Below are 14,338 nucleotides of genomic sequence, written 5' to 3'. Positions count from 1 at the left end.
CATTGTCGCCCCAAGTTTCAAGCTGCTCCGACATGTACAGGTCATGTCTACCTACCGTCGGCGTCATGACATCCAACCATTGGGGCTCCGGGCAACTGCAGTTACGTTAAATTAGGTTTGGTTGGTTTAAATTGCTTTGGCATGCAGCGAGGGACAGCGGAAATGGCAGCGTAGGATGGGACACGGAGCAGTCCATTATGCCGGCCGGTAGTGCGGAAATATCTCTCCGCTGAAATATTCATACCTCGGCTTATGGGTTTAATACGTTCCAAAATTTGGCTCACACATCAAAACACTCGTAAACCAAAACAATTTTAAGATGGGACACGGCAGCAGTCCATTATGCCGGCCGGTAGTGCGGGAAATATCTCTCCGCTGAAAGTCATACCTCGGTTTATGAGTTTAATACGTTCCAGAGTTTTGGTCGCAAACTCGTAAACCAAAACAAATTTCACCGTTGAAGTTTATGGGGATCCCGTCGATGCATCTCATATCCCAAAATATTAACATAAAAATCGCTTTACTTGTTATTTTAAACAGAATGAACGTACTTTTACAAACAACTAGCAATGATGATTAAGATCTATATGTTATAGTATAATAACATTGCATAATCCATAGTTTTTTTTATATATATATTTTATTTTTAATTTATACCTCTTTTTTTATGATTATTATTATTTTTTTTTACGTTGTTGCCTATTGCGCCGGTAGGCATCTTCCAGGTGGGGCCTGATGGTCGGCCCAAGGCCTCTTCCAGGTGGGGCCTGATGGTCGGCCCAGCCCGTTCTGGCGCAGGCGAGTGTTTATAGTGGCGCCATCTTGCGTTGGCTCATGCTGCCCCCCGGAACTCGTTCTTGATTCGCTTGGACGGCTTCCTCTAGAGTCCGGGTTGATGGGTGGTCTTCAGGACAGCATGTGGGTAGTTTTAAGCCACTCGGCGGTGACTGAAAATCCGAGTGGTAGCGTGAGTTCGAACCCGCGTCGTCCATCACCCGTATAGCACCGGTAGGCTTCCTTGATGGGCCTGGATGGTGTTCGGCCCCAGCCTGTCACGGCGCAGGCAAGTGTTTATAGTGGCGCCATCTTCTCTTGGCTCATGCTGCCCCCCGGAACTCATTCTTGATTCACTTGAACGGTTTCCTCTAGAGTCCGGGTTGATGGGTGGTCTTCAGGACAGCATGTGGGTAGTTTTAAGCCACTCGGCGGTGACTGAAAAATCCCAGGTGGTAGCGTGGGGATTGCTAACTTGATATGCTTGTTTGGATTACACATTATGTTTTGTGGAAAGATTCGCTCACGCAGTCCCCAGCAGAGCAATCAAGGCCTATTTGCCACATCTGCTCCTCGCTAACTAACAGTATTCAACCTGTCATATTTTACCACTGAGATGACACTGTTTGCTTTCTGAATACCTTTAACTTTGTACTTTAATTTCCTTTGTCAATGCTTAACCTGGTAGCAGCGACGGGCCAAATTTGTAGCTTTACCGTGTAGCAGCGACGGGCCAAATTTGTGGCTTTACCGTGTAGCAGCGACAGGCCAAATTTGTGGCTTTACCGTGTAGCAGTGACGGGCCAAATTTGTGGCTTTACCGTGTAGCAGCGACGGGCCAAATTTGTGGCTTTACCGTGTAGCAGCGACGGGCCAAATTTGTGGCTTTACCGTGTAGCAGTGACGCCAAATTTGTGGCTTTACCGTGTACCAGCGACGGGCCAAATTTGTGGCTTTACCGTGTAGCAGCGACGGGCCAAATTTGTGGCTTTACCGTGTAGCAGCGACGGGCCAAATTTGTGGCTTTACCGTGTAGCAGCGACGGGCCAAATTTGTGGCTTTACCGTGTAGCAGCGATGGGCCAAATTTGTGGCTTTACCTTGTAGCAGTGACAGGCCAAATTTATGCCATGATATAAACCCCCAAAATAGATGCTACATAATCTGATCACAAATGCTTTGATATATATTATGAAATGGTTTGTGTGAGGGGTGATTTTTTCTCATTTTTCTCGCCTGGAGGGACCATTAAGAAACATGATCCCCGCTGCTATACAGGGTTAAGGAGTTTTTAAATAAAGATTGATCTCGTCAGTTTCTCATTTTGCTTCAGATGATGATGATGTGGACAAGCAGCTCACAGCAGCCAACTTAGCCCTTATTGTGGAGAACGCAGCCAGTGAAGACCAGATGGTACAGTTGACGGCAGTGCAGGCGGCCCGCAAGCTGCTCTCGTCAGACAGGAATCCACCAATAGATGACCTTATCCAGTCTGGCATTCTTCCTATACTTGTGAAATGCTTAGAAGGCACAGACAAGTAAGCTATGATTTTCTTCTTCTTCTTCTTCTTCCTCTTCCTCTTTTGCAGTTTCAACTTCATCTTCTTTTTCTTCTTTTTCTTCTGCTTCTATTCCTTATATATATTCCATACTCATACAAACAGGTAAGTTATAATGTTCTTTCTATTTTTCCCACTCTGTATCTTCACTTTCTTCTTCTTCTTCTTCTTGGGGGGCTTCGTGGTGCAGTGGTTAGCACACTCGCCTCACAAACGAGAGCCAGGTTCGATTCCCGGGTGGAGTGGAAAAATTTGGGCGGCTTTTCCGATACCCTACGCCCCTGTCCACCCAGCAGTGAATGGGTACCAGGTATTAATCGGGGGTTGTGTCCCGTCTCCTGGGGTCTGTTCCCTTCTCCTATAATTCCTTCCCCTTCTGTCTCTCTCCGGCATATGACCACAGATGTTGCGCCGACTAAACAAAACTTTCCAACTTTCTTCTTCTTCAACTTCATCTTCTTTTTCTTCTTCTCCTTTCCCTTATATATATTCATACTCATCACTAAAATTATCATTATTATAATTAACATATTTGCCAAGGTACGCAACACATATAAAACATTCTACTTTACAGGGCTATGTTATTTTTATTTTTATTATTATCCTAATAATCATAAAGATACTGAAAGTTATTTAAAGATAATTTTATATAGATTATTAGGTGTTAGCAGTGGTTGTCTCATTGTTTTTAAGTACTTGGTGTTCAGGTTGACGGAGAGTTTTGGTTTTGGACGCGATTATTGTGTCCTTGAAGAGGTCATTGCGTAAATCCTAAACAATGTAAATCCAACAAGAGGTGTGTTTGTACCTTTATTGCCTACTGTATCACTCTGACTCCTCTCCCTCATGGTTCCTCCTCTGGCTGCCCTTCCCTTGTGGTAGCACAGCAGCGAGGGTGTTGTTGTTGTTGAGTAGCGTGGCAGCGTGGGTACAGGTATCTCTCGATTTATGGGAGTTTGGTTTACGTGTTTTTGAAATAACGCGTGGTCCAAAATCCAAATAAATGTTTAATTTACACGTTTTTCACTTATACGCGATATTTTATGGAGTGTCCACCAGATGTCTCACGCAACTGGACTCACACGGCCACAGCTGAGCTCAGTTCTTCCCGCGCCACTTGAACAACAATACAGTACCCCACAACAACACCCTCGCTGCTGTGCTACCACGAGGGAAGGACAGCCAGAGGAGGAACCATGAGAGGGAGAGGAGTCAGAGTGATACAGTAGGCAATAAAGGTACAAACCTACCTCTTGTTGGATTTACATTGTTAATGATTTACGCAATGACCTCTTCAAGGACACAATACTCGCGTAAATCGAGAGTTACTTGTACTGTATTGTTGTTCAAGTGGCGCGCGGGAAGAACTGAGCTCAGCTGTGTGGCCGCAGTGCCGTGTGAGTCCAGTTGCGTGAGACATCTGGTGGCCACTCCATAAAATGTCACGTATAAGTTAAAAAAAAAAACGTGTAATTTAAACATTTATTTGGATTTTGGACCACGCGTTATTTCAAAAACGCGTAAACCAAACTTGCATAAATCGAGAGTTACCTGTACGGTGGACCCGAAAAAGGACTCGCCATAAAACGCCTAATTTGTGCTAATTGTAGGTGGTGGTGGCATAGAGCAACCCACCATGCATGCCCCGGGTCATTGTGGTGGGTGAGTGATCTTGAGGTGGGCTTGACTGGGGGTCTGTTCCCTTCTCCTATAATTCCTTCCCCTTCTGTCTCCCTCTGGCATATGACCACAGATGTTGTGCCGACTAAACCAAACTTTCCAACTGTTCCCTTCTCCTATAATTCCTTCCCCTTCTGTCTCCCTCTGGCATATGACCACAGATGTTGCGCCGACTAAACGAAACTTTCCAACTGTTCCCTTCTCCTATAATTCCTTCCCCTTCTGTCTCCCTCTGGCATATGACCACAGATGTTGTTCCGACTAAACCAAACTTTCCAACTGTTCCTTCTCCTATAATTCCTTCCCCTTCTGTCTCCCTCTGGCATATGACCACAGATGTTGCGCCGACTAAACCAAACTTTCCAACTTTGACAATGTTGTGATTCAGAGATGAATTTTGCTCTAGGGCTCTTATAGCTGTTTCCCAGTAAATTAAACTTGTAAAAACATCATATTTTACCAAGAAACGAATGGTCATTGTCTGTGAAATAGACTGCTTAGTGAAGCCATATTTCCCCTTAATTCTTTTCTTTCTTATGTACCTGTCAAATTTATCTATGAAGCCTTGTCTCTAACCACTTTGCAGCTTGTGATTGAGTTGCTTTGATTAATGTCCATTCATTCATTCATTTCGACCAGGGGATGGCCACGGTAGAAGAGCTTCCAACGTTCTCTATCCAGACACTCTCTCCTTGCCTGCTCAGAGTTTCTCAAGGATCTTTCCCCCTCTCCCTAACGTACTCTTGCACCCTATCCCTCTGTTTCACTGGGGGTCGTCCTCTAGCATTCCCTCCCTCTATCTCACTCACATACACCCTTCTGATCATCTTACTCTCCTCCATTCGCTCCATGTGGCCAAACCACTTTAAAGTCTGTCGCCTCACTTCTTCCACCACTCCACACTTCTTCCCTTCCAAAACGCTCGTACACACTTTCATTACTCATTCCGTCCATTCTACTCACACCACAAGCACTCCTCAAATAACTCATTTCCACTGCCTGCACTCTAGACCTCTGACTTTCATTCCAGGCCCACGTTTCATATGTGAGGGTTGGTACTATTATTGTATTTCTCAAATCCCTCTTTACCTCCATGCTCACACTTCTGCCAGTCATGATTCGTCCCAAAGACCCTACCACCCTTCTTCCTTGCAATGCCCTTTCTCTTATCTCTCCCTCCGTACCACCATGCTTACACATAACTGATCCAAGGTACTTAAACTCATTATTATTTTTGCATTCTTTTTCACATTCAATTCCCACTCTATATGGGCATACAAAATCTACAACCTCACTTCTACTTCGCTCACAAACCAAAACTTTTGTTGACATTTACTTTCAGCTTTTTCCAGTTACAGAAAATAACTAAAAAACATTTCACTGCTTCATATGTGAGGGTTGGTACTATTATTGTATTTCTCAAATCCCTCTTTACCTCCATGCTCACACTTCTGCCATTCATGATACGTCCCAACTTTCATTCCATTCCTTGATTAATGTTAAACTTTTTCCCCCCTACAGCCTGTCACTGCAGTTTGAAGCAGCTTGGGCCCTCACCAACATCGCGTCAGGCACCTCCCGGCAAACGCAAGCAGTGGTTCACGCAGGAGCAGTTCCGTTGTTCCTTAAACTCTTACACTCCTCCAGCCAAAACGTTTGTGAACAAGCTGTTTGGGCATTAGGTGACGTTCTACAAATGACCCTCAGTATATTGGTTAGAAGCCAGCTAATCCCATACATATCATAAGGCTTTCTGTAAATTGCTCTGCTCAACGGTTTTAAGTTAGATAAATTCAGATTCAACAAAGACATAGGCAAGAATCTTTTGCCAACTGTCTCGGAGAATTGCTCTGCTCAAAGGTTTTAACCTGGTAGCAGCAGGGACCATGTTTCTTAATGGTCCCTCTAAGCGAAAAATGAGAAAAATCATCACTCACACAAACCATTTCATAATATATATCGAAGCATTTGTGATCAGATTATGTATCATCTATTTTGCGGGGTTTAAATCATGGCACAAATTTGGCCTGTTGTTGCTACATGGTAAAGCCACAAATTTGGCCCGTCGCTGCTACACGGTAAAGCCACAAATTTGGCCCGTCGCTGCTACACGGTAAAGCCACAAATTTGGCCCGTCGCTGCTACACGGTAAAGCCACAAATTTGGCCCGTCGCAGCTACACGGTAAAGCCACAAATTTGGCCCGTCGCAGCTACACGGTAAAGCCACAAATTTGGCCTGTCGCTGCTACACGGTAAAGCCACAAATTTGGCCCGTCGCAGCTACACGGTAAAGCCACAAATTTGGCCCCTCGCTGCTACACGGTAAAGCCACAAATTTGGCCCCTTGCTGCTACATGGTAAAGCCACAAATTTGGCCCCTTGCTGCCACACGGTAAAGCCACAAATTTGGCCCGTCGCTGCTACCAGGTTAAGTTAGATAAATTCGGATTCAACAAAGACGTAGGCAAGAATTGGTTAACCACTTGAGTCATGGATGAGTGGAACAGGCTTGGCAGTCATATTGTGGGTGCCAGAACCATAGAAACATTCAAGAAGAGGTTGGATAAATTCATGGATGGTGAGGTTAAGTGGGGTTAGGCTTATAGGAGCTGCCTTGTATGGGTCAACTAGCCTCTTGCAGACTCCTTACATTCTTGAACTAATGGTTTGGCTTTACAATTTCTCAGTAAACTTCTTCATATTTTTCAGTTAATTTACTAGCAACTTTTCTAAGGTATCAATGCATATCGGTATCACTTAATAATATTGGCTATTATAATTACTTTTGCTAGTGTGTATGTATCTACCTATTTATAGTCTACCGGGCCCGCTAAGCTCTTAATAGTCCCATCTCCATATCTAAATTTATCCCGCCTTTCCTTCATTTGGTGGACACTGTTCGCCTCCACCACCTCTTCCCGCAAGGTGTTCATGTGTTAACAGTTCTATGTGGAAAACTATACCTTTTAAGTCACTCAAACAGGTTCCTTCATTAAGTTCTTCCTATGTCCTCTCAGTGCCTGTGTTCCTGTCTATGAATCTTGAATGCCTAAAGTTAGCTCTCTAAATTGGAGAACCTCTTTGTTCAAGCTCTTCAAGTGATCTATGCGTCTATTGGGAAAGCTAAAATTGACTTGAGAATTTAAGGGAAGACATGAGTACTGAAGACCAAGGAGGCTTCGTGGTGCAGTGGTTAGCACACTCAGCTCACAACCGAGAGAGCCCGGGTTCGATTCCCAGGCGGAATGGAAAAATTTGGGTGGCTTCTCCGATACCCTACGCCCCTGTCCACCCAGCAGTGAATGGGTACCAGGTATTAATCGGGGGTTGTGTCCTGTCTCCTGGGGTCTGTTCCCTTCTCCTATAATTCCTTCCCCTTCTGTCTCTCTCCAGCATATGACCACAGATGTTGCACTGACTAAACAAAATTTTCCAACTTCTTCTTCTTCTTCCTCTTTTGCTGTTTCTTCTTCAACTGTTCCCTTCTCCTATAATTCCTTCCCCTTCTGTCTCTCTCCGGCATATGACCACAGATGTTGCGCCGACTAAACAAAACTTTTTGCTATCAGCCAAACTAAAGCTAAATTATTATCTAAGCTTGTAAAGGAAAGCAAGCCAGAGGTATTATGCTCAGTGGAAACAAAATTGATCAAGGGCATGCAACTTTAACCCGGTAGCAGGGATCACGTTTCTGAACCCTTTCCTTGTGCGCGGGACGGGATGCGACTTTCCCCTCAGGCGCAGTCAGGTAGCCCAATGAGGGGTCTCTTTTAACCTCTGTATCTCAAACTATTCATCACAGCTAAAAACCAAAAACACCATTGGAAAGAGGAGGTCCAGATCTATAGGAGTCAGTTATGTATGCCTCTCTTGCGAACGTACATGCACGTTCAGGGAGTGTTGAATGTTAACACTTACGTCGGTGCGTGCGGGATGATTAGCCATATTGAAAGAACTGCGGACATCTCTCCTTCAGATTCTGGCAAGGGAGTATTGCCAACTGCAATATTTACAACTGTTTGGTCAAAGAATCAGTCAGGTGATAGGTGAAGCTATGCAAAAATGTCGCTATATTGGGCAAGAACATCCACCAGTCACTCGTCCGTAGATTTGCCGCGCTGGGCTGATATGATTTCCCACCAAATTTAGTGAAGAACATACTCAATCCTGTGTTGTGAGAATTAGTGTTGGAACAATTTCATACGCGGGAGATTTGAGTGCGGGTGAAGCTTGCAGTGAGCATTTAGCACCACCAGCAAATACGTCTAACGCTCGCTGCCAGCGTTTAGCAGTGAAAGGGTTAATGGTCCCTCCAAGCAAGAAAAATGAGAAAAAATCACCCCTCACACAAACCATTTCATAATACATATCAAAGCATTTGTGATCAGATTATGTATCATCTATTTTTGGGGGTTTATATCATGGCATAAATTTGGCCCGTCGCTGCTACACGGTAAAGCCACAAATTTTGCCCTTCGCTGCTACATGATAAAGCCACAAATTTGTCCCGTCGCTGCTACACGGTAAAGCCACAAATTTGTCCCATCGCTGCTACACGGTAAAGCCACAAATTTGTCCCGTCGCTGCTACACGGTAAAGCCACAAATTTGGCCCGTCACTGCTACACGGTAAAGCCATAAATTTGTCCCATCGTTGCGACACGGTAAAGCCACAAATTTGGCCCGTCGCTGCTACTGGGTTAAAATCACTCACCATATCCACAGAACACACAGAATATACTCCTCCCCTTGGGTATGTTCTGCGTGTCATCCAGAGCGGTAGGTATAGCATTGCCAAGCTTCCGTAAGCATCAAACATTAAGCACGCGATAACTTGGTCATTCTTTTCATAAATAACTGCTCTTTCGTCCACCTCTTCAGATTCTTCACAGGAGCAGCGAGTAGCAGGCTTTTTGTATTGTTTCCTTTTTTGTATAATAATAATAATAATGATTTATTTTCTCACGTTACTTGTGTGGGTACGAGTTTGAGGCATGAAAATGATTGATAAGACATGTGGTTTATACAGGTAACTCTCAATTTACTCGATTTTTGTGTCCTTGATGATGTCGCGTCAATCTAAAACGATGTAAATCCAACAAGAAGTCGGTTTGTACCTTTATTGCCTACTGTATCACTCTGACTCCTCTCCCTCTCATGGTTCCTCCTCTGGCTGCCCTTCCCCTCGTGGTAGCACAGCAGCGAGGGTGTTGTTGTTGTTGAGCAGCGTGGGTACTGTATTGTTGTTCAAGTGGCGCGGGAAGAACTGAGCTGTGTGGCCGCGGCGCCGTGTGAGTCCAGTTGCGTGGGACATCTGGTGGACACTCCATAAAATATCGCGTAGAAGTGAAAAAAACGAGTCAATTAAACATTTATTTGGATTTTGGACCACGCGTTATTTTAAAAATGCGTTAACCAAACTCGCGTAAATCGAGAGTTACCTGTATAACTGACCAACTCCTCGTAATTTCTTCACTGCCTGTTTTAAACTTTCCGTACTTAATTTCTATAGACAACACGAACTAAGTACTTAATAGTAATATGATTTTTTTTATCGGCGTCATCTATTTACAGTCATCCCTCAAATAGTAGTTTCCAATAGTCCAGTTTCGGTTTTCTACGGATTGTCGTAGATCTTTTAGGATTTTTAAATTTCATGCTTGTCAGGAAATTTAAAATCCTAAAAAATCATCTTAGAAAATGTACATAAAGCCAAAACCAAACTCTTGGAACCTGTACCATTTGAGGGACAGCTGTATTCATCTACTTAATTTTTCATTTATTTTTGTGTGTGTGTGTGTGTTTGTGTGTAATGGGAAGGCCAGTCCCATAAGTTGGCAATCCCGCTAAGTCTGTCAGGGCCGTGCTGTGCTGTGCTGACTCAAAGAGGTTTACCGTACTTGTTAGCCAGCTCTTGCTTAAGGAGATTGGTATGTAACTTCAGTGGCTCAAAAGAGGAAAGAGATTTAATATATATTTTCTTTGTAGGGTTTACGTTGAGTGTAAAAATCGAATTAGATTGAATTAAGTATAAGTTTTTCATAGAATACAGTCGGCCCTCAAATAGTACTGTTATGCCGGACGTGTTACTTGGGTTCCGTGTCGCCGTCAGGAGACTCCTTGGGAGGGAGGAATGTAAACACTTTGTACAGTTTCTGTAGTTTAATGTTCTTCCTTAGTAGTACACTTCACTCTGACTCTTCACTGAACACTAGCTTACTATGACTGGGACTGGGCTCCTCTCGCCCTCTTCTCCTATATATATCCAGAACAGTACAGTCTAGAATGTTACAGTATATTTTAGATCATACAAGAACATGTAGCTAAAGTATGTGCGAGTTGGCAACACTTCCCGCCTGGCGCCTGGCCGCGCCCCGCCGGGCGCGGACGGCTCGCCTTGTTCCCCGCCCCCCTGCTCGTTCCTCCCGGAGCCTTCTAGAGGCCTATGGTCGCCGGGGGAAGCTTCCAGCACAACAGTACGGTTTCCAATAGATCGGTTTCGTTTTTATGTGTATTTTCAAAACTGATTTTTTAGGGATTTTTAAATTTCCCGACAAGCAGGAATAAAAATCCTTAAAAGCTCTTCTATGACAATCCGTATAAAACCGAAACTAAACTATTTGAGGGATGACTATGTAGTTTCCCATACTCTTTCTCTTCTTATATAACTGTGTTTGAGATGGTCACCCTCACTCACTGCCTTCTCTGGTTCTTCTGGTTCTTAAGACAAGGACATGCAGATCTTGAAGGACAGAAGCATGCTGGATTGCTATTGTCTATCTTAGGGAAACAGTAAAGATTATAATGCAAAACTAAAATCTAAAAACCTACTCCAAGGCTCTATCTCTCATTTGATGTCTATACACTCTGGATTCATGGGGTAAATTGTACTTGAATGAGCTTTTTAGTGGCAAAGTATTATGTAGAGTTTTCAGAAAAGTTTTATAATAGTTTTATTTTTGCTGAGATATTTCAAATTCGCTTCTCCACAGGAAATATAATTGTCTATATACTCTGGATTCATGGGGTAAATTGTACTTGAATGAGCTTTTTAGTGGCAAAGTATTATGTAGAGTTTTCAGAAAAGTTTTAGAAAAGTTTTGTTTGTGTTGAGATAATTTGAATTCGCTTCTCCACAGGGAATATAATTGTCTATATACTCTGGATTCATGGGGTAAAATGTACTTGAATGAGCTCTTTAGTGGCAAAGTATTATGTCGAGTTTTCCGAAAAGTTTTATAAGAGTTTTGTTTTCGTTGAGATATTTTAAATTCGCTTCTCCACAGGAAATATAATTGTCTATATACTCTGGATTCATGGGGTAAATTGTACTTGAATGAGCTATTTAGTGGCAAAGTTTTATGTCGAGTTTTCCGAAAAGTTTTATAAAAGTTTTGTTTTTATTGAGATACTTTAAATTTGCTTCTCCACAGGAAATATAATTGTCTATATACGTACTCTGGATTCATGGGGTAAAATGTACTTGAATGAGCTGTTGGTCTGTGAATGTGCCGGCAACTTAAGTTACTTAACGTACACCTATTGAATACACACCAGCAGAGCGGTCGCTTCTGAAAATAAAAAAACTATTTTATACCCCTTTGTCATCACGATATACTCAACACCCTGCCAACGTACTACTGGCTTACTCATGAGTACAGATACTATTGATGAGAGGCCAAAACTCACACTTAGATTCAGCTGTGCACTTGTGCCTCGACCGCCATTAAAGCTTTTTTCTGTTATTGATATTTAATATAATCTATACTACTAAACTTTTATCTGCATTAATAGGTTAAGTATATTATGTATAACACACCCCTAACTTACCCTACAGACAGTCAAGGAAATACACATTTTAACCCGTCCGCTGCAATTGGCATGGATTTGGCTTTCACTGGTAGCCTGGTGAACTTATACTCCCAGGTCTTTCTCTGCCTCTGTGGTGGATAGTGGAGTGTTTCCCATATGGTGGTATTGGTGTGCTGGATATCCCCTCCCAAGGTGCAGGACTGCATTTTTCTTCATTGAATTGTAGCAGCCACTTTTTGCTCCACTCCTGTAGCTTGGTGAGGTCTTCTTAGGAAATCCGTAGTCAAGGGTTAAGAGAATCCATCGCCAAGACCTTCATGCTATTCAATTTACACATGTTTATGTCTGCTGGAGCCTTGGGTCCAGCTGCAACCCCACAAGTCGGATCTGGACCGCGGGCCGCCAGTTGAGTTGGGAAGCCCTGGACTATATGCCGTATATGGTGTACTACAATGCCAGGCTTATTATACTATGCCCTAGTGAAGTTTTCTATAGTTTCTTATCCCGGAAGCAGCGACGGGCCAAATTTGTGCCGTGATATAAACCCCCAAAAATAGATGATACATAATCTGATCACAAATGCTTTGATATATTATATTATGGAATGGTTTGTGTGAGGGTGATTTTTCATTTTCTCGCTTAGAGGGACCATTAAGAAACATGATCCCCGCAGCTACCGGGTTATATATAGTAATATCATATATAATATAACAAAAAATCCAGAAAATGAGTAATTATTTTGTCTCGGCCTTCTGTGCCTAAGGACAAAAAATTTAGTTACTAATTTTTTACATTCCTGCAGGGCCTGTAGCACGTGCTAAATGTGCTACTAGGTTAACCCTTGAATGTGGATTTCCTACAGTTAGACATCACCAAGCTACTGAAATGGAGCAAAAAAGTGGCTGCTTACAATTCAATGAAGAAAATGTAAAGTCCTGCACCATGGGAGGGATATCAGCACACCAATACCACATGGGAAACACTCCACTATCCACCACAGAGGCAGAGAAAGACCTGGGAGTATATTTTACCAGGCTACCAGTGAAGGAATATCCAGCACACCAATACCACATGGGAAACACTCCACTATCCACCACAGAGGCAGAGAAAGACCTGGGACTATATGTTACCAGGCTACCAGTGAAGGGATATCCAGCACACCAATACCACATGGGAAACACTCCACTATCCACCACAGAGACAGAGAAAGACCTGGGACTATATGTTACCAGGCTACCAGTGAAGGATATCCAGCACACCAATACCACATGGGAAACACTCCACTATCCACCACAGAGACAGAGAAAGACATGGGACTATATGTTACCAGGCTACCAGTGAAGGGATATCCAGCACACCAATACCACATGGGAAACACTCCACTTTCCACCACAGAGGCAGAGAAAGACCTGGGAGTGTATGTTACCAGGCTACCAGTGAAGGGATATCCAGCACACCAATACCACATGGGAAACACTCCACTTTCCACCACAGAGGCAGAGAAAGACCTGGGACTATATCTTACCAGGCTACCAGGGAAGGCCAAATCCATGCCAATCACAGCGGAAGGGTTAAATCGACACTGAGTCACTTGGGGCCATAATGAACTTAGCAATACCCTTATAATGACTCACTATGTTACATAATAAGAACCACTACCAGGGCTGCACATATGAATCTTACCAGGGCACACACTAAGAATTATTTGTCCTGGTATAGTGTGGCTAATTCTTCTGGCTCCGTGGTGTAGTGGTTAGCATGCCTACCTATGAATCTGCCAGCCAGGGTTGGGATCCCCCTCCCTGGACAGTCATTTAATTGTGGATGTACCAAGTGTTAGACCTTAATGTATAGCTATCTAGTCTCTCTCTCTCTCTCTCTCTCTCTCTCTCTCTCTCTCTCTCTCTCTCTCTCTCTCTCTCTCTCTCTCTCTCTCTCTCTCTCTCTCTCTCTCTCTCTCTCTCTCTCTCTCTCTCTCTCTCTCTCTCTCTCTCTCTCTCTCTCTCTCTCCTTCATCATTTCTCTCCCTTCTCTTCCTCCTTCCTTCCTTCCTTCCCAGTGTTCCTTCGTCCACCCTCAGACCTTCCTTCCTTCCTTCCTTCTCAGTGTTCCTTCGTCCAGCCTCATACCTTCCTTCCTTCCTTCCCAGTGTTCCTTCGTCCAGCCTCATACCTTCCTTCCTTCCTTCCCAGTGTTACTTCATCACGCCTCATACCTTCATACCTTCCTTCCTTCCTTCCTATTCATTCTCCCTTGTGATGTTTTCCTTTCCTTCCTCCAGTGTGCCCCTGAGAGCTCCCTGCAGCACAGCGAGTCTCTTCTTGGACGGCTCAGAGGCACAGAAGATGTAGCCAGACTTGCCGGCCAAACCCGAGGGTGAGTCCACACCCTGAGACACTTATGTTAGCCTGTCTGTCTGCCTCAACAACCCTCACCTCGTACAGGAAACTGTTAATTAAAAGATGAGACACTTTTTGTTAGTCTGTCTACTTAAAATTAGTCTTGTCTTGGTCT

General features: G+C 43.7%; 1 long non-coding RNA gene across 2 annotated transcripts in view; it reads left to right on the top strand.

Moving 5' to 3' along the window:
- Positions 1 to 14,202, top strand: part of LOC126990863 (uncharacterized) — a 33,679-nt gene extending 19,477 nt beyond the window's left edge. For both annotated transcript variants that reach the window (XR_007744868.1, XR_007744867.1), the window contains one exon: positions 14,106 to 14,202. This is a non-coding gene — a long non-coding RNA (uncharacterized LOC126990863). The remainder of the gene's footprint in view (positions 1 to 14,105) is intronic.
- The last annotated feature ends 136 nt before the right edge of the window (positions 14,203 to 14,338 follow it).

The sequence above is a fragment of the Eriocheir sinensis genome, unplaced genomic scaffold (assembly GCF_024679095.1).
Source record: "Eriocheir sinensis breed Jianghai 21 unplaced genomic scaffold, ASM2467909v1 Scaffold216, whole genome shotgun sequence".
NCBI lineage: Eukaryota > Metazoa > Arthropoda > Malacostraca > Decapoda > Varunidae > Eriocheir > Eriocheir sinensis.
Note: the sequence above shows the minus strand (reverse complement) of the source record. Positions and strands in the feature narration are given on the sequence as shown.